We start from the raw sequence: 20,645 nt of genomic DNA, 5'->3' as shown, positions 1-20,645 counted from the left end.
GACTGACTGAACCTTGCTTTCCCTCTAGGGTCATGTCACTATCTTGCACATTCTCAGTGTGATCAAAAAATTCCAATGACTTTGGTGGGAATAATAAAAGTGGAGAAGAAGGTGGAAAAGGGCACAAAAGCAGCATTTGTAGGCAAGTGGTGGTTCTACACTTTGGAGGTGTAAGAAGAGAAGGTTTTGTCAGCTACTCCATTACCTAATGTACTACGTATTGGCAGAGGCGAATAAAACTCCCTAGTTCCTCAGAGCCTATACTTGTTCCATTGTCAAATAGTAGGTGGAGTATTTGGAGGTGAATGGGATAAATGAATAGAAAGAAGAGGAAATAGAGGAGAGGAAGAGGGAAGGAAGACAAGGTTAAAGAGGAGAGGGAGAAGGAGAAAGAGATTGGAACCTAGCTCATCATTAACAACCATTAACACATTTTGCGCCTTGCTGTTACAAAAGCTTGATTGTATGCCCACTAAATCCCCCCCAAAAAAACAATAGGCTGTATATAGGACTAATGTTTAAACTGTCAATTGCATTAATATTTTTCCGTAGCACAATTGTATCAATAAAATAAGATTCATTATTCCTTTCTTTTGGTGGATTTTTGGTTGAGAATTATCTCCTGCAAAAACATCACCGAGTTTATAACTGCTGCTTCCTCACACTTTACAATTCCATGGGAATAAATGTATCATATCATTTTTTGCCTTTTGTAGATGATCCTCTCAAAAGATTTGGAAAAATATGTCACACACCTCAGACTCTTCAATAATCTATCTTCTATAATCTATCGAAACATTATTCCTGTCTTCCTAATTGTGTTCTGTCTATCTTGTTTTAGTTTCTCTGCAGGGGTACTTCAGTGACAGCAATTGAAGCCCTGTAGGCATAGTTACATATTAAATGCGATTGGGGTTTATTTCTCTGGGCATTTTGAGGAATAATATTCTTATTCAGCCTGTATTTCTGCTATATTGGATATTTTCTTTTCATTGGAGCACATTTACAAAATGTATTTTACAATCAAAGGGTAAATTATTTATCAACTATCATATTATTTACATCATGGGAGGAGTTCAAGACATTTTCTTTAACTAATAAAATAAAGTTTAGTGTAGTGTAGATACAATGTTACTTTACTATGTGTTTGACCATGATTTATATTTATTTAAGGGCTTTAAAACATTCACATATTTTTTTTCATCTAACTGAAACTCAAGAGGTGCAGGCACAATCCAACTACCTTGGAATTTTGTTTCTTACTGATTTGTGCAATAAGACAACATTTTGGGAGAGGAGGATTAGCACAGAAAGAAAATCACAGATTAGAATGGACTAGAAAAATCTCTCCAATGGTTTCTTGGATAGTAATGAAACCTGACGAGTTCCTAACCATTCTACAGAAAGAAGACATTTTGGCTATAGTTACACCTAACCTCTAGGCTTTCTCCAACCTTCATCTCCTCTATACAGTAGTCCACGGGTTACATACGATATAGGGACTGAAGGTTTGTTCTTAAATTGAATTTATATGTAAGTCGGAACAGGTACATTATTTTAATAATGATGTTTGTCTCAACATACTATTAGGCAGCGTGGTGTCAGTTACTGTATAAAATCCTCATTGTGAGCTAATGACAAACTTTATAGAGCCTAGACATTCATTAATATCCGTAGCGAGCTGTGCTTTGATAAGCAAAAAGAAACAAGCTTCTGTCCTGCATACAAGGGAGCAGGTAAACCCTGTAATTATCTAGGAGTCGTCCATATGTCGGATGTCCTTAACCCGGGGACTACCTGTACATATATATATATATATATATATTTATATGTATATTAACAATAACAATAAATAATTGTGCATTCCTAATGTATAAGTACAGAGAACTGTTTAGTTTGGCGAGTGCATGTCTTTATGTTAATCGAGTATAATATTGCATGCAAAATTTCATAACCTTTACGAGGAGCTGTGCAGTTATCAGATAGTTGCAATGGTCAAGGATTATGATATATGTGTTCTATTTATGTGAAAAATGATGATGGACTTTCTTTTATCACTTTGCAATTTCCCACATCTTAGATTTGGCCAGGAAGACGACGCTGCAAGCTTTAGCTTGAAATAGATGACTATTGTACAAAAAAAGGGAGTTGTTCTTACTCCTAGTTTCTGTCTTGAGCGCACAACTATATATAGTAGTATTAGGGGAACATGGCTAGTAAAAGTTGAATAAACGCCTATTATTATTATGTACGAAACTAGAATCCAAGTCCACACTTGCCTTAATATGTAAAACAGTTGGATATGTGTGTATGCATGTTAAGTATCAGCAACAATAATAACATGCTGCTCCCACGACATAATGAATAGTACGGCATACTCCAAAGAGTCACTTTATAATTGGCAGGCACTATGACTCACAATGATTGCAAACAAACCTGTGGTGGAAACTGAAGCTAAAGTGTGCCTATAATAAATAAAATTATGTAGTTGCTTTAATTTCATCAACTATTTTAAGTATTTTTTTAGCAATTATACTATTGAATGTAGACTGTGTAAAATTAGCCTAATAAAGCAGACTCCTGATAAATTTGCATTTTGGCTTATTCCTTCTTTTTTTGTCTCCCTTGCATGAAATTATAACATGTAAATATACACTTTCCTGATATTTAACAGTAATCACACTCAGTGAATGTAAAAGCTGAAGTTTAATCTGCTTAGATTTTACTAAGTAAGTCATTACATAAAACCTTTCTTTTTTAAGACAAATTTTTTTAGATCCAGAATGTCATCATCATCGTCTCTATCGGCAGGTCATGGTTGGTGGAAGAGGCTGGCAGGTTGCTATACAAGAAGCAGTGATAATGCCCACACATCATGATAAACCACCATTATTAAAAAGAATTACCATTTTTGAATGAAAGTATGGGGAAGGATTATTGATGCTAGAAATGAAATTGCAAGCCAGATGACCAGACTGTTTGTGACTTGCTGCAGCTTCCTATGCATATAGAGTAAGCAATTTCAGTATAGAAGAGCAGCTTGTACAACTGTGCAAGATGGCTGGTGTACGGCTTTTTTCTGTATGCAAAACTACTCACCTTGTCCTGTCTCCACACATGCCACACAAAGAGTGCTTAGTCATAAGGATTTTAAGATAGTTGTCCTATTGCTGGTATCAACAGCAAAAACATTGCTGGTGAGGGGGAAAAAATCTATTTGTCATCCTCTTTTTCATCTAGGAATTCATGGAGCACCAGGTTTCTTCTGAGGTTGGAAATGCTTCAAGAGTTCAAGAATTGATCTCCCATCTCAACTCAATACCAGTACAAGAGGTTTTTTCTGCATTTTCTTTTTTGTTGTTATTCATTTAATTTAAATATTTTGTTGTATACAACAGAAGGATATTAAAAATTGATGTGGGCTAAGTGTTAGATTTTGTGTAATTTACTCATCATGGTATTGTACCATGAGCTTTGGTTGAAGTAATCCTTTTTAGGAGTTCCTCAGGTGTTATGTATTTCCTTGGATTAAAAAGTTTAAAAGGCTGCCATAAAAAGATAACTAAAGAAATATGCAGGTGAATGAAGATACATCAAACGTGTTCTAGACCCATCACTAAAATTTTTGTAAAATCTTATGGCTTATTATGACATAACTATTTCAAAGCATGAATTGCATTTTACTCAACAATATGACTTAAACCTAATTATTTTGTTTACATTAACTGAACATTGTTCCTTTGTTCATCATATTTAGGTGCTGTGTAGTTATTAGGAAACATTATAATCGGCTTAAACAATTACATACCTTTTATCCAATCTATCTGCCGGGGATAAACATCTGGTAGTGTTTGCTCCATAGACAGCTTCGTAATCCTCAAGCACTGAGGAGTCAAATTCCTACCTGGCATGGGAAAAACTTAAAGAAAATTTCACTGAAAGGAATATTGGTTTGCTAATAATCAGGATATTAGATAGATAATATCATTAGACTTACTCTGTGACACAATGTTCATTGGTAAAGGTGGGATTTTCATTTAGATTAGCAAAATATTAATTTTCTTTGACACAATATATTTGCCAGTTATGGCACACACTTTCCTTTTTCTAAGCACCCTGCAGTGATCCACGTAGATAGGTCCATTGACCTGTCTGTGCTGCATCCCCTGAAGCAACCATCCTCTTCACTGGGACTTTTAGGTCCACCACGAGCCTCTTTGGCTATTGGACAGTGTGACAGAGTGTTAAAGGCTCCAGGGAAAGTATATGTTGATACTTAGTGTATAGGATTTCTTAGAAGGAAAACAGGTTTTATAGGGCCCTGGAGCCTGGCCAAAGGAGTTAAAGGGTGGGTTGTGTGGCCCAACCTAATCCCGATTTGGGTTATATCCACCTGCACTCAGGGGGGAGGCTGAGGGAAGTGATCAGCAAGAGGCTGAGAGAGAGCCAGTTTGGATTCCAGGCTGAGAGAGAGCCAGAGTGTTCCAGGCTGGGAGAGAGCCAAAGGGTTCCAGGAAAGCCAGCGGCCAAACAGTACTACAAAGTTGTGAGTGGGACAGTACTGATATAGTGTATGTGTTACGAAGAGAGGGCACCAAGTGAGGTAGCCAGATGCCCAGCCGGGCTACTGTTTATTGTTTTGTTATAAAGTTGTCGAGTGTGTGCTGTAACATCTCGCTAAAATAAACACAACTGCTGTTATTTTGGACTTTTGGAGTCTGCTGCCTCTTGTCTGCCCTGTAAGCATTCCATTACCATAAGCAACCCCCAGTAATCTACCACAACAGTCACACTCCATAGAGCAGAACAGTCGCTCATTCATTCATCTCTCACTCTTTTGTCAGTGGAAACAATCATGAAAGATTGTTTTCAGTGAAAAAAATTGAATGTGTCAATGAACGCTGCCTTAAGCTAGGTACACACGTCAGATGATTCTCGTCTGATAATCACAGCACAGCTGATATATCGTACAAGATTCTGGTGTGTGTACAGCACTAGTTGGTTAGTGTCCGTCTTGGTAGATCCACGAACGACAAACAATGAACGATCGCAATGAAAGTGAAGGTAAGAGAGCGCAGAGGGGTGCTGCTCCGTCATTCTCCATCACCTCTCTCCATAGAGCAGTACGATGCTGTATGTACATCACTCGTTAATGCATTGTGCAGTAGTTGGAAAGGATCTTTCACAATTTTCACAATTATTGCACATGTGTACGCAGACCTAAACTGTTAACTTATTTAGGTTTAAGGTTAGCAAAATATAATATTATTTTCTGCAAACTTTCTTTTTTATTTAGTGTTTATCTAACATATGTTGACCCGAAAACTTTTTCTAGTTTTGGATATAGTGGTAAAGAATTTACCTCCCATTGGGTTTTTTAAAGCAGTATATTGGATTGGTTTTTATTTCAATAGGAATATATACTCTCACCTTTTGGCCCGGTGACAACATTTCACCAAACAGAATGTCAGGACAAATCAGCAACGGGGGCAGAAAAAAATATCTGCGAGAGGTTCTAGCCTGCACACATTTTTTTTCTGCTTCTTGCCATATCTGCTTCTTTAAAGGTATCTCAAGACTGAGAAGTATTAATAAAATTCACAAATATCTACCTACTACAAATCAGCTTGATGTGTGTAGAATCTCCAAATGTGTAGATCAGTTTAAATTTCCAAATTTCTAGATCATTAATACAAATAATCTTTTGCTTTTAAAGCTGGTTGCCTGCAGTTAATGCATGCATTCACCTAATAGTAAGCATAGAAAAAATGCAGGTGTGGATATAGAACAGTTTTCTGAAGTGCATTGAAAAATAATTCAGAATCAGCATTTAGGTTGACATTTGGTCTTTAATGAGTGAAATGCATTTGCCTCTTCTGACCTTAGCGAGTTTCTATGAATATTTTTCTAGTTTTCCATTACAACGCCTCTGTTTGATAGAATAACATCATGAGAAATAAATGTCTCTTTACTTGGGAAGGGAATAATCGTGGGAATTGGTATATGATATATAGAAGTGTACATAATAGGTCAAATCAAAACAGCAGTATTGTTACATATTGGACTTCACCATGCCCCAGGGGTTATTTAGCCTTTTCATACAATAGGGCATCACATAGATCTGATGATTAATTTTCAGGTTGTTTTGGTCTTACAGTCGAAAGGCCCATTACCTTACTATGATTTAGAAACATAATTTACAGAACAGTGCATGATGTTCTCTTTGCAGGAGGAGTGTCAGGAAGATAGAGCAATACTTGTAACCCAACTCTTGATCTATTGTTGAACAAATGGGGACTTCGTGTTCACAAACAATCCTTTTAAATCCTGGATTTTATTTAGTCTGAAGAACAGAAAAAACATTGTTCAGCAAGGACTTGTTCTAAGAAATGCTTCCTATCCAGCAGAATTATTTGTTATCAGATAAACAGATATCTTACCAAGGAAGCATTGTTTTAGCAATAATCATACAATACTTATTAGTGGCACACTAAGGGTTATGATTCAATAGGATTTGTCAATCTGAACCACTGTTTTGAGTTGTATAAAGACAATCTCACATTTAGCATATTTCTAGGATAATTACAGCCTCAGCCTATTCTGTAGTTGGCATACAGTGCACTACTATAGCTACTAACATTAAAATGTCCACATTCACAGGCTTATTGACCAAATAATATTGGAGATTGCTGTTGAACATTGTAGTAAATTTGGATGATTTTTTTAATGCTTTTTTCCTGTGTGAAGGTGCCCATGTTGGTTATGACAGGATTTTTTACCCTATATACCTTATACCAGAGAGGAAACATTTAAGAATCAAAAGGAGAGGTGCTGGTAGCATAGATTCATTGGGCATGATTTATTAAAGCTCTCAAAGGCTGGAGAAGATGCACTTCATCAGTGAACCTGAGTGATACAGAAAACCTGGAATGAATCTGGTTCAGGATTGAAAACATTTGCTAACACATAGCAAATACCTTTTAGGAAATCAAACTAGGTTTGCTTGATCACCCAGCTTCACTAAAAAAGTGTAATTTTTCCAGTCTTGGAGAGCTCTAATAAATCAGGTGCATTGAATTGATAAAGCATAAGCAGTGAGATCTTTGCACTGAAGATCCACAATAGATTCTTAGGTACAGCTTCTTGGTAATAGAGATCAGCATCAGAGGAATGAAAGACAAGAGGCAGATCTTTTTGGGATCCCCCAGGACTTCTGTGCACAAAGGATGGCATCTGGTGAAGACAGAGGAACAGGAGCCCACAGATAATCCAGTACCAAGATTGTAGCAGAGAAAATTCCAGAATACAGAGCCAGAGGTCATTCACAGGAAATCAGTCCACCAGACAAGGTATTCAAGAGTAAAGACAAAAGCAGAGTCGAAGTTTGCTGGATCACCCTGGTTCACTGATAAAATGTATCTTCTCCAGCCTTGGAGAGCTTTAATAAATCAGGCCCTATATTGTTTTTTATTTTCTTGTGTATTCAGCTTCTCTGTTCAATACCCCCAAAGCATTTTGGTATGCAAATTTATTTAAATGCCCAGGTTGTGTTATGGGCCTCAGCCCCACCTTTTGCACCTTGTTTTTAAATAAGGTTCCAGACCCAGGATAGGACGGACCTAAGATTTCAAGAAGAGCAGCTTCTTAAAATTTGTATACCATTGTGTCCTGGGTTTGGGGGCTCCCAGGACACTGAAAACGAAAGCAAAAGGGAGCATAATAAAACAGGGTTTATTTTTCTTATCTCACAATATTAAGCCCATAAACAGTTATGGATCTTGTAGTGCAGTGGTCCCCAACCTTTTAGAGATCACGGACCACTAAATGCACAAACTCCAGATCGCGCATGCGCGAGGAGCTGTGTGTCACTCACAAAACTAACCTGCACAACCAACATTAAATGTCTTAAGGTGCTTAACAACAGTTCCGCCATACAATGCCGTATACCAATAAACCAATGCACCCAGGTTTGACTAATGATATTAAAAATCCATAAAATTTACAGAACAAAATATAGGGGTTTTATTTTAAAACAGGAATCCGACATTCCTTTAAACATTCTCTGTTGGAGAATCTTCCAGGTCCATGTGTTTCAATGGCAGTCATTAATTCCCACCAGAGAATGTTTGAGGGAATGTCAGATTCTCTGTTTTTTAAATAGAGCCCCATGTGTTTCTAACATTTACTGGTATATTTCCACTACATTCCTCGGTGATGCACTGAAATGTAATACTGGATGAGGCAGAAACTAAATGCAGCCATCATTTATAACGTTATTTACAAAACAAATTGCAGCTAAGAGTAACCAGTGTTTTGCTATTGCTCAAATTTTGACAAAGAATAAAAGAATGCTAAGTTCTTGTTCATCTGTTCTAATGTAATGTATAAACTGGATTAGTGTTTGTTGTAAATTATACTGTAAATAAAGTGCACTATGCACATTAGGCTGTTCTAAGACAAATGGTTAGATTTTATAATAAGCTCTTTTTTATACTGATAAATGGCTCACTCATGGTCCTTTGCAGTATGTTCAATTTTGTATGTGTTTGCAAAGTACTAACAATGAGTTTTTCTCATTGTATATTAGATGTTACTATTGAAGTGCCAGCATTGTGGATCACAAACAGTATTTCATTTAATGGACTAATTGTCAACTGGAGACAGTATGTATAGTCACCTTATTGTATTTGGTGCTTCAATTTAACCATCAAAACCTAAAGTTATATTTATATTGGATATGTGTTTAAAGAAGAGCTGTCTCAAATTTAAGATTTCTGTGAGTTCTTATGAACACATATACATTTTTAGCTTCTGGATGTACACATTGCAAATTTTAAAAACTAATCAAAACAAACAATATATAAATAAGATATAAAGACTTTACACAAATAATTGTTCCATCTTTACCTCCACAATCATCTGATCTTTAGCAGGCCTCAAAATGAGCCATTTACAACCTCAGATGAACAAAAACACCTGATATATTACACTGTGTCATTATTTATTTAACAAAGACTAGATCAAGATGCAGAAGCTTTGTCTGTGAACATTTTAGTAAACCCTTGTCCCTTGTTACCACATCCATAGAAGGTAACAGGCTAAGTAGCAGCCAAATGCTGCTAATACAATGCACTCGATTAAATGATCATCTGCAAGTGTGACCACCCCTATAAAAGAAGACGTTTTCATTTTGCTGGCCTGGAGCATTCAAATGTGTGTTAACACAATACCAAGGAAAAAAGAAAACAACAATGATCTTACAGAAGCAGTTTTTGCTGCTCATCAATCTGAGAATGGCTATAAGGCTGTCTCTGTGTGTCTGAAAGATTGTCTCCTGTTTAGCTTAGTATCTGTGTTCAACCTCCTTGGAAAAACCACTATACCCAGGCCTAAAAGAGTTACTGTGTCCCAATACACTATTGGAGAAAAATATTTTTTTCAATGAGTCCAAAAACAGTCCTCTTTTTATGGTTTAGTGGATTATTTTTATTATTATTATTAAACAGGATTTATATAGCGCCAACATATTACGCAGCGCTGTACATTAAATAGGGATTGCAAATGACAGAGTGGTTTAACATGGTGGCAGCTTCATCTGGGGAGGTGATTTTGGAGAGGGAGGGGGTTAGGGATGCAAGGCAGTTTGAGAAAAGGTTGTGGATAAATTGTGTCTTTTGTCATTTTCACAATTGTTTTTATCTGTATTTAATAAATGTGTTATTCTTTGCAAACTGCTCCATATTATGCACAAACAAATGTAAGACTGTTTCCTCCAACCTGTTCAGACTTACCTATAGATTTCTGTGACTGGTGATTGTTTTAGCATTTGTGCTGACTTTGTGTCTGCCGTGTGAATGTTGGCAAGCATAGCAATATCAGCAACCTGAGATGACATACAGAGAACTTAAAAAAAAAGATTGCTATACTTAAGTATATCTTCTAATTTAAACAATGATGAACAAGAACACAGGCTGCTAACTATTAAGTGCAGCCTATACTGCAGCTATTTAAATAGGGACTATGACACTAAATAGTTACATATTTGATTATACTGAATTCAGTACAATGAGATATATTTTATTGGGGTCTTTGTTATTTCTACAAAATCTGTATTTAAACAGAATCACAGGCAACCATAATATATTCATCTGTAAAGTGCTCAAGTATCAATAATTGTGCACAGTCATGATTCAAGTATTTATAGACAGCCGATGGTATTCATAGACAATAGATGATTGTCATGCACTCCATAAAATTTAATTAGAACTAGATCAAAAAAGATATACTTAGAAAATGTGTCATTGGAAAAAGTAAATCAGCCAGGTCAAATGTTCCTCGTTGACTGCTATTGTCTTCATAGTATTTGGAACCTAAATATTCATAAATATACATGCTTTGATGATGCAGCTTTAGATGTGTATGTGTTTGCACATTATCCTATTTCTGTGACCAAAGCATCTGTGTTGGTCAGGAGATCCTAAGCACAAAGTTCCACTTTGGCCAACCATTCAGGTTTAGTCTAAACAAACTGGGAAATGAGGGGGGTTAAAGCACAGTGTATTTCTCACATGTTTAATCAATAATACCTCCAATAAACCTTAATTTTTGGTGTCTGAAGGTACCACATAAAGAAGAGATTGTTGTTTTATCTTGGCATTCAAAGACCAAATTAAGAAAATGAGTAAACCTAATATTAGGGATTAGACAAGTTTCGGCTAGATTAGGTGCGAAGCTTCCATCTGTCGTGGCAGACAGCTGGCTACCACGGTCATGGGAAATACTGAATATATTTAAGCCTTTTAAAATTGCCATATTTCTCTCTGTGGAACCAGAGTCTGCCTGCATTGTCAAATCTAACTATAATAAGATCAAAATTATAGAGCATTCTGCAGTATCAACAGACCACCTTCAAACGTCAAGACAATTTTATAGTAGTCTTTACAAGATAAGTCCTGTACATACAATATAAAATGTATGTTGAATAAACAGGACTTTACACGTCTACAAGGGAACATGAAAAACAGTACAGAGGTTGTGTATTCCAGGAGATAATGTTGCACTACAACTGACTTTTAGGAACTAGCTACATATCTTATTAGGTATTATTTGGCTACGAAGTATGGTATTGCAAGGCACACAACACAATTTGTCCTACAAAACTCTCACCTACTGGGGTCAGAACCTGCTCATACCATGCTTATCAAGGCAGTGGGTCCTCTCCAATAGAGTTAGAGAAAGGTGTGGCCAAGGTACAGATCCTAAAGGGATTTCCCTTCATCCCATAAGCACAACTCCCAGGTTGCAGCCCTTAGGCACGCCAGAGCAGAAAGCCATTAATCAAGATCAAGGCAAAGGCCAGGACAGGTAGCAAGCAAATGTGGCCTGGAACAGGTAGGAGAAGCAGCGGAAATGTATGTTGAAATACAGGAGCAAGAAAGATTATTGGAACACACTGGGGTCACTGGACGGTTTACCCACAAATGTTTGAAACCTAAAAACCTAAAACGTGACTGCTGTATTTCATTTAGATTTATTTAAAATCGTAATATTTTATTGCGGTGGAAATACGATTGGAAGTGAAAATCTACCTTGTGTACTTAACATTAGCATACACATGTCACATAATCTTTGCGCAAGACAAAACTCCATGAAAATCAGACGTGTACAGTGGTCGCCCAGCTTTGTTCATTATTTTGTCCTGATCAGGAACAACCGATCGGGAACATGTTATTTAATTTAGAGTACAATTTGAGAAAATACAGTGTCAATGTTTGTTTGAATAATGTTTCTATACAGATTTTTTTTGTTTCTTTACACAACATTTTCACATGTCTGGGTTCTCCTCAGTTTCCATGCATGCATTAGTTAAGGTTCATTAAGCAAAATATTTGGATCTCTGAAAACTGTAGTAAAGCATATGTAATGTATCAACAATGTATGCATTCATCAACCTTAATAAAAGTTAACATACTGTGGAATCAGTTAAATCCTAAAATCTGTGGATGAGTTGAATATTTTGTATATGACTATGGTAATTTAGGGTGTATATTTTTTAGGTGATTTGCATGCCATTTATATTATATAACTTTGTTTTTTATTTACTTTTTCTGGTTAGAGTGTATGCCCTAAAGTTTAATTTGATGATGAATCAACAGAGAACTGGTTTGTGAATTCAATGTATTCTGTTGTATTTGCTACCATTTACACTCTCAAAAATGTAGATTAAATACTTACCATCTGAATGACTGCACACATTCAGTTTGAAAACAAATGCGAGCTTTTATGTTTTAGACATTACATCATGTTACATTGTATCAACTCCAATGGCCTCATGCAACCTTCTGTTGCCCTCTGTAAACCTGGTATCTCTTTGTTATTTTATTTTTTACTAAAAATATATTTTGGGCATTTTAATCTATAAAAATATTTACCAGTTTTTATGTATTCTGCCTATTTATTGGTTTTCTGCCCTAAAGCTTATTATTTGTTAATATCATGGATTGTGTTGTATAAAATAAAATCAGGAGCTTTTACCTCACTTCCAATCACCATTGGTGGCATGTACACAGAGATAGGGGTTAATACCTGTGTTATTTTTTCAGAATCACAAGTTACCCACATCAGAAGTTTTCTTTGTTCTACCTCTTAAGTCCAATGTGACTTGAGGGCAGGGCATCACTGATGTAGCTCCAAATGTGGCATGACAAATCTGCAACGTTAGGTCCAACTTTCTTTTATTATGAATGAAATGTACTGGCAGTTCTGGCTGGGAACTGCAAAATATTGTGTCTGGATACAGCTTTTTTTGACATATCAAATGTTCTTCGCTAACTTTACTTGAAGCCTTGTCTAATATTGTAGCTAGGCAAGCTTCTTTTACTGTAAAGTGACAGGTAAAGGATGATGGAAGAGGATACAAAAATTCTGTGATTGTAACATTTTAGATATAACTGTATTTTATATTTATAGGTAAGTTCCAGTTCACTGCAACATTTACTGTGTTTACTGCTTGCCACATTGCAAGCTAATATGGACATTCATAAGTGGTGAAATTCAAAGCAGTTGCCAAGGAAACAACCAGCTCCCATCTGTGTTTTTACTTTGCCGATCACTTTTATAAATGGTGGGAACACTGCCCATGCTGGCTTCAAGGGCAATACTGGCAGCCATCTGGAATGCTGCCCACCATGTACCTTAGTCTGTTCCATCAGACCCATCTCTAGGTGTTCTGCAATGTGCTCACAGCAAATGAGCCAGTGAGCTCGGCAAACCTCAAAGTACGTTTGTTGAACCCATAGCAAAGGGAACCAGGTTGCTTTTGCCCATCACTTTTGATAAGTTTAAATTCAATTACTGTGACAAACAGAAAAGGTAAATAGCCATTTCCAGGCCTCCAAGACTGAAGAGATTACAGGGGCAGAATAGTTTTTTGAGGGGATCTAGGTTTAGTCTTATTGCAATTGGTCCAATGGAACAGCAATGGAGAATCATGATGATTTCCAACAAAATAACCTGCTTTATTGTAGGATTTCTTTGAGCTTCCAGGGAAATCTGAAAGAAGTATTTAGGCTGCTGTTTCTTACCTCGACTGCTTTCTAAAAATGACAACTGTAAGTTCGTAATGCTTTTTTATCTAACTTGGAAAATTTTTAGTAACTGACTAGAAACAAATTTTGCAAATGCCTCTGTTGCATAATATTTTTTGGGTCAAGGACTCTGGAACAGAATACCATAGATACAAGCTCATTAGTAAACCACTTTTCCTTCCAGCAAGTGTTTCTAAACTGAAGCATAGAATAAATAAGTCTCTTGTACTGCTAGCAAGGTCTGTGAAGTCGTGGCTGTAAAAATTTTAGAACTGGATGGACAGAAACACAAATCTTTTGGCAGGTACAACAGCTCCTGGATATGTGTTTTATCTGTGTATTTAGCTGTTTGCCTGGAGTTCAGCTTAAAATGAACTGGCGCCGTGGCTACTAGATATAGCAAACACCTCCTGAAATAGGAAAAAGAATGACGCGTGTGAAAGAGAAATTTACAATATACTGGGCAAACTATGTAATTGTTCCTATTATTATTATTTTTTTCATTACACAGTATACACAGACCTGGGGTTGATGACGGTCATGTGTTGCAGTCTCACCTGCTCTCACAACTGTTCCCATTCAAACTATTGGGAGTGTTTAGGAACCATTTTGTGAAGGCGATGTAATTGTAGTGGGGCTGCAATGGATTATGGAGGTGGTTGCTGAACACAACATGGTGCTTCTAGCCTCCCTTGAGTGGGAAGGTGCTTCCACTTACTTGAATGCAACCACCTTTACCGCAGCTCACAGCAGTTAGAAAGGAGTTGAAAGCAGTAGCTCTTGCTTTCTTATATACATCAACTTCTTCAAAACATTGAACTGCATCAAATCTCAAACGCATGACACAGAGGTTGTGTGTAGTTGATGTTAAACTGTGGTTGGCACAACAATTGCAGGATTAAACCACACAGTATTGAAATGGGGCAGCTGGGAGCAGCCAACAGCTGTAGTTTTCAAATGCAAGTCCTAAAGGGGCCTTTATTGGTAAACTTAAAATTGGTAATAAAAAGAGCACAGTTTACTAGACCAAAACACCCAACAATTCTTTTTTAGTAATAAAATACTAATTTAAAAAAAGGTAAAACGTAAAATTAACCTTCTAGAATGATTTTGATAAATTGTATCATCCAGCTCTTGTATTAGTGATCAGAAATGACTTATTAATTTAGAAATTTTAACACCAATATTTTTCTTTACAATGTGTTTTAAATATAGATGGAAGCACACAAAGATGACTATTTTACTTAAACAGACAACTACACCTAATTCCTATGCAGTCAGATTGTCAGACAACATGAAAAGAATATTGAAAACTAGACATGATGGAATTCTCAGATGTTTATCACTACTTTATATCATAAGCATTACTGTATGTGTCAGGATTGTTTAGTGTCAAATTATAAGAGTTTGGGAAAGTTTATCCTACATATTTTCCACATATAATATACATGTAAACCTTCATATGTAGAATATGGTAATAGTTTTTAATTAACTCTTCTTTGTGACAGAATATGCAATCATTTTTGCAATGTGTATATTATCAATGTTGTATTTTGGAATGTACTGGAAAACAGAGATGCATAGACATCAAGATGGGTATGTACCCAGGACTTAATGGCCCATAGGTAAAGAATACACAAAACAGGAGAAATGTTGATCATTACAAAATAATGATATGCAAGCTAAATCAAGCCAGTCTTGAACCAAGAACAACAGAGATATGAGGCAGTACTACCAACTATCATTCTAAAGAAGATTACAACAAAGCTGCAACATAGGAATGTTATTCATATTAGTTAGCATACAAGTTTTAGGCAGAAAGAATTTGCATTCCTTAATGAAGTATATCCAAGGCAAAGCCCACTCTTGATCCTGAGACAAGATAACTGAAAAAAGGAAAGCAATTAGCTGAAATATGAGGGCCACAGCTAGTATGGATCAGTGGTAGAAGCTTTGAGGCTCTTTGTAGTCTATTAGACAGAAAATGAGGTGGAATGATGATACCTGCTATAGATTATAATGGTTCATGTGTTGAGGTGTACAGGGAAATGAGGCAAGAATTTCCTCCCTACAAGTATAGGAGAAAGAAGGAAAGGCTTACATTTGTAATAACATTTAAAACATTTATCAAAATCTATACATACAAAAAGAGTGTGTTAAAATATCAGAAAATGCACACATTAAAATATAGTTGGCATGATAAAATATTAAATCTTGAAAATATTTTAACCAAATCAGAATCAGTTAAATCTACAGAGCATAGGGATAATTCTTTTACCATTGTTCAAGGTAAGGAAAAGTACCAATGAAACCCATGTTGACTCATTTATAAATGTTGTTGCAGGAAATGTAGCCAATAAGCCTTTTAAATTAAGTTTAATAGAACGTGATATCTAAAAATTTGTTTCTCAAAAAATGAATTTTAGGAAATATTAAACTAATTTTTTCGCAGTATGTATTGAAGCCTTCTATATTGCTCCAATGCTTCAGAATACCAAAGCAACTGGGTAAAGCAAATTTTATATATAAAAATCTATTGGCTCCTTTTATTTATGAACAATACACCTAAAGATTTGGGAAACGTCTTTGATCATATTACACTCTATGGAAAATGTTCAGGTTTTAAGGTTAACCAATCAAAAAGTGAATTGATGTTTTTAAGTGATTGAGGTCCTCCAGCTATGACAAATTGGGTGACCCCAATGGGAATTAATTTGGCACATCACTCTTTTACCTATTTAGGGATTCAGGTTTCCAGAAATGTACCTGAAATAGTTTGAATTATACCCCTCTTTTTAAGAGAATACATGCAGAATTGATGGCATAGAAAAATCTCCCATTGTCTCTCACAGATAGATGCCATTTGATCAAGATGATCAGTTTCGCGAGACTGTTATACCCTTTACAAAACCTGCCATTTCTTCTAAAACATGCAGAAGGGTCTAAACTACATTCAGCGTTTACAACTTTCTTATGGCAAGGCAAAGTACCGCGCATTGCTAGACTCAAATTAAGCAGGAGTAAGGAGTGTCCAGTGTCTTTATCGGTTAATGTTAATTGATAAGACAGAGGCTTCACTTCACACAGAGACTCACTCCACTAAATTTTTTGATACTTGGATGACCTTTTTGAAAGTAACGTTGCCACAAGACCAAGTGAAAGATATTATAAATGCCTTTCAAGACTCCACTTGGTATCACCTTAGAGCTCTAGGGGCAGTAACTGAATGAGGGTTTTTTCGATGAGCAGCTCCAAATGGGACTTCCTTTACTTGATCTGCAACCGTTTTTGTGACTAAAAGCTACACCCAGTTACTTATTTTTGTATCCGTATCCAGCATAATCATTACATTATTTGTTAAGTATGTACTTACAGTGAGATGTATGTTTATTTGTTTACTGGTTAGTTTTGTTTTTTTTCTTGTTTATTTTATTTATCTGTCCAGAAAAAACAGAAAACAGGAAAAAGACTGATTTGAAAGTTGTGGTGGTTTCTCCGATTATGTTAGCACTTACTATAACTAGGAAATGGAACTGATTTATTTTTCATTTCGGTTATGTGTAATATTGTATTTTACTGTATCCCCTTTTCCTAATTGTACCAAATCCCCACAATAAAAATTTTGTTTGAAAAAAAATCTATCAGCCTCAAAGTCATGCACTGAAGGCAAATAGGTAGGCAGAAAAGTTTAAGTTATATATGCAATTAATTTAGTAACTTATCTGGGTTTCCACAGTCCATATCATATGGAGGACACCAGAAATTGTTATGTTGATGCATAACTCAAACAATTGGATTTTCCAATCTGCCCAAAATACATCTGAGTAAATACCTGTTGGTTGACAGTTAAACACCGTACTATGCAGGGTTTGAGGAAAAGAACTGAAGTCTAACGTTCAAGCTCAAGGGGTCGTAAGTGAATCATTCAGTACTGCCAGGTCCTATTGCTTTGAATTAGCATGTGGAAAAAATGCCACACTTAGAAATTGCCAAAAAGATTATTGGTGTCCTTTAAAATGACCTGAGAGTCACAAATTGCTCATTGCTCAAAGAACCCCTCCTTTGGAGGAATGCTGGGGTTTCACATAGGCCTAGCTGAGAATCACTGCTTTAGATGATTTCTGTAGTTTAGGTTCCCCAAAATCTCCAGCTGCTGTAACTGAAAGAATACTACCTGGTGGTGCTGAAATCTGTTAGTTTTAAGTTTAATGAACACATTTAGGAAAGCAATTCAGAAATTCAGGTGTTCCTACAAGCATCTTAAGTAAAAATCCAGGCTGGCCTTAAATAGAACCCATGATAAATATTACTGTTTCATTAATAAGTTAGAATTCTGCACTTTCCATTCATTAACTAAAATATATGTGTAATAAATATATAACTTGTAAAAAACTAAATACTGAACTTCATTTGTGAATTGAGGAGGCCTGCTTTTACTTTAATGACAATCTTCTCAATCAACATATTGAAAAGCCTATATTATTACTGAGTGTTTTTTCCTTTCGTTGTACCTCAGAATTATTGATACAGTTGTGCCTAGTGTACTATCTGGCAGCTGCCAAATGGCTATGTTTACATAGAGAGTCAATAACAGATGTATCTTGTTTTGAACAGAGTTCTTAGAGATATCATGGTAAAATACTGCTTATTAAGTCTAGACCAAGCTTGATTCTTTGTTTTTTAATTATATGAATGTACAAGATGTGCTTAAATTCATTGCACAAAAAAACATTTGTTTACAACATGTTTTATTTATTCAGAAGGCAACTAAACCCTTTAAAACAATAGTACAGCTAATATTAAGAGAAAATAAATCCTAGCATAACATTGATAATCTGCTCACACATGATGCTAAAATATATATCTAAAATGTTTTCTTGAAGCAAAACTTAAGTTCTGCAGTATAAAAATTGCTTGAAATTAGATTTTATTCAAAAGAGACAGGGAAATGTTTTTCTAGCACTTTGTGTAGCAGTGTATAGCCCAACTTATTCCTAACATTCTTAGGTTTCCGTTTAGGTGTCAATTGGGACCGAGAAGAAGCAGTGGAAATCCATACCTGGACAACGTGTCATCAATAGAAGAACACCCACTATGTTAAGAGTTACAAAGAACTACATGCTATGCAATTTACCATATAACGTCAGGAAGTGAAATTTGCAAGATGGTGCAAATTAGCCTTATTTTCATTAAAATCTATTTAAATTTTCATTAAAACTCAACCTCCATAAAACAGGACTCATCATCTTCCCCCCCTCAAATTCCAAATCTCCCCCTGACGTCCCTACCCTCAGGCACGTTGTTGTTGCGTCACCTTTGATTCTGCCCTCTCATTTACCTCCCATATTCAGAACATTTCCAGGTCCTGTCCTTTCACCAACATCTCCAAAATCCACCCCTTCTTTGTCTCCAGAGACCACCAAACTCCTTGTACACACTCTTATCATCTCTCGTCTGGACTACTGTAACATCTTCCTCCCTGGTATTCCACTAACCCGACTCTCTCCTCTCCAATCTAATATGAACACTGCAGCCAGCCTTATCGATCCTTCCCACCGCTCCTCTTCTGCTGCATCTCTTTGCAGTTCTCTTCATTGGCTTCCATTTCACCTTGAAATCAAATTCAAGCTCCTGTGCTTTGCCTTCAAATCCCTCCACAGTTCTTGTCCCACTTACATTTCCGACCTGGTAAAAAATACTCCCCCAGCCGCTCTCCCTGCTTCTCCAATGACCTACAACTGACTTCCTCACTCATAACCTCATCACAAGCACGGCTCCAAGACTTGGAGCTGCCCCAACTCATTGGAATGGTCTTCCTCATCCTATTCAGCTTGCTCCTACTTTCTGCTCATTTAAAAGAGCTCTCAAAACCCATTTTTTCAAACTTGCCTACCCATCTTCTTCTGTCTTTTGAAACTGTCACTACTTCCCACCACCACATGTCTCCCCTCCTATTATGTGCAGGGGCAGGCTCCTCTCCTCCTGTGTTGCTGTCAGTACTTGTATGTCATTTGCAAGCCCTATTTACTGTACAGGGCTGTGTAATATGTTGGCGCTATATAAATCTTATCTGACAATATTAATAAATTAAATTGCTCCACAGGTGAAAAAAAGGATTTTCATAGAGTACTCATCTTTGTGAGACTCACCTACCGATCTGTACCTGGCACATCACCCAAGCAGGATACATTGGTGTAGTCTCTTTCTAAATTACCTGCAGCTTTCACAATTGAATATTGGGGTATTTTTGAGACTTCTTTTAGCATCAAATGAACAGATCATGGTCTGATTTTGCTGTGCCAGCCACCATATAAATTGGATGCAAAAGCATTCATTTGTGTGTTTCTCCTTACAGTGGAAAGACTAATTTTAAATAATTTTGCAATCTTTTCAACACTGTTCCCAGACTCTTAGCCATCCATTCTTTCTAAAGACCTTAAAGAGCTGTTTGGTCTTGGCATGATGGCACCACACAAAAACAAAAAAAGTACACCACAACCTAAGATTCTGAGGTTTATATAAAACAAGTTTCACCTGAATACTTCTTAAGGAGGTTGTTACTTTTTCCATGTGAGAAATCTTCATTCTTGGTAATTTAGAATATGAGGATGAACACACCATGTCAATTTTATATGTCATTATTTCAAGTACCTCACCTTTTTTCCCACTGTTCACTGTTTGAAAAAGCCATAGTGTGTAGTTACGTCTGCAGTGGATAAATGTATATGTTCATACATATTTAAAGGTAAAAAGAAACCACTATTGTTTCCTTTGCAACAGTTAGTGAGTGCTGAAAGGAAATTATTCACTAATTTAAAGAATCATCTCCTAATATAGAAACACAGCTAAATATACACAACAAATAGATTGTGGTAGGATCACCCCTATTGGATTCTACTCCCTCAGGATTTCATCCTGCACTGCATTCTCAGATGTGTGCCAATGGCAGACAGGTTGAGCTATAAATTGTAATCTGCCTAGACCAGGGGTCTGCAACCTGCGGCTCCGGAGCCGCATGCGGCTCTTCAGCCTCCTTGTTGTGGCTCCCTTCGGCTGCCG

General features: G+C 36.4%; 1 long non-coding RNA gene across 1 annotated transcript in view; it reads right to left on the bottom strand.

Moving 5' to 3' along the window:
• Nucleotides 1-5,869: 5,869 nt before the first annotated feature.
• The window catches only part of LOC140322120 (uncharacterized), a 100,203-nt gene continuing 85,427 nt past the window's right edge, over nt 5,870-20,645 (bottom strand). Inside the window, exon 3 of the long non-coding RNA XR_011919142.1 lies at nt 5,870-6,343. This is a non-coding gene — a long non-coding RNA (uncharacterized lncRNA). The remainder of the gene's footprint in view (nt 6,344-20,645) is intronic.

The sequence above is a fragment of the Pyxicephalus adspersus genome, chromosome 2, assembly GCF_032062135.1.
Source record: "Pyxicephalus adspersus chromosome 2, UCB_Pads_2.0, whole genome shotgun sequence".
Lineage (NCBI taxonomy): Eukaryota > Metazoa > Chordata > Amphibia > Anura > Pyxicephalidae > Pyxicephalus > Pyxicephalus adspersus.
This window is presented reverse-complemented; position numbering and strand designations above follow the sequence as displayed.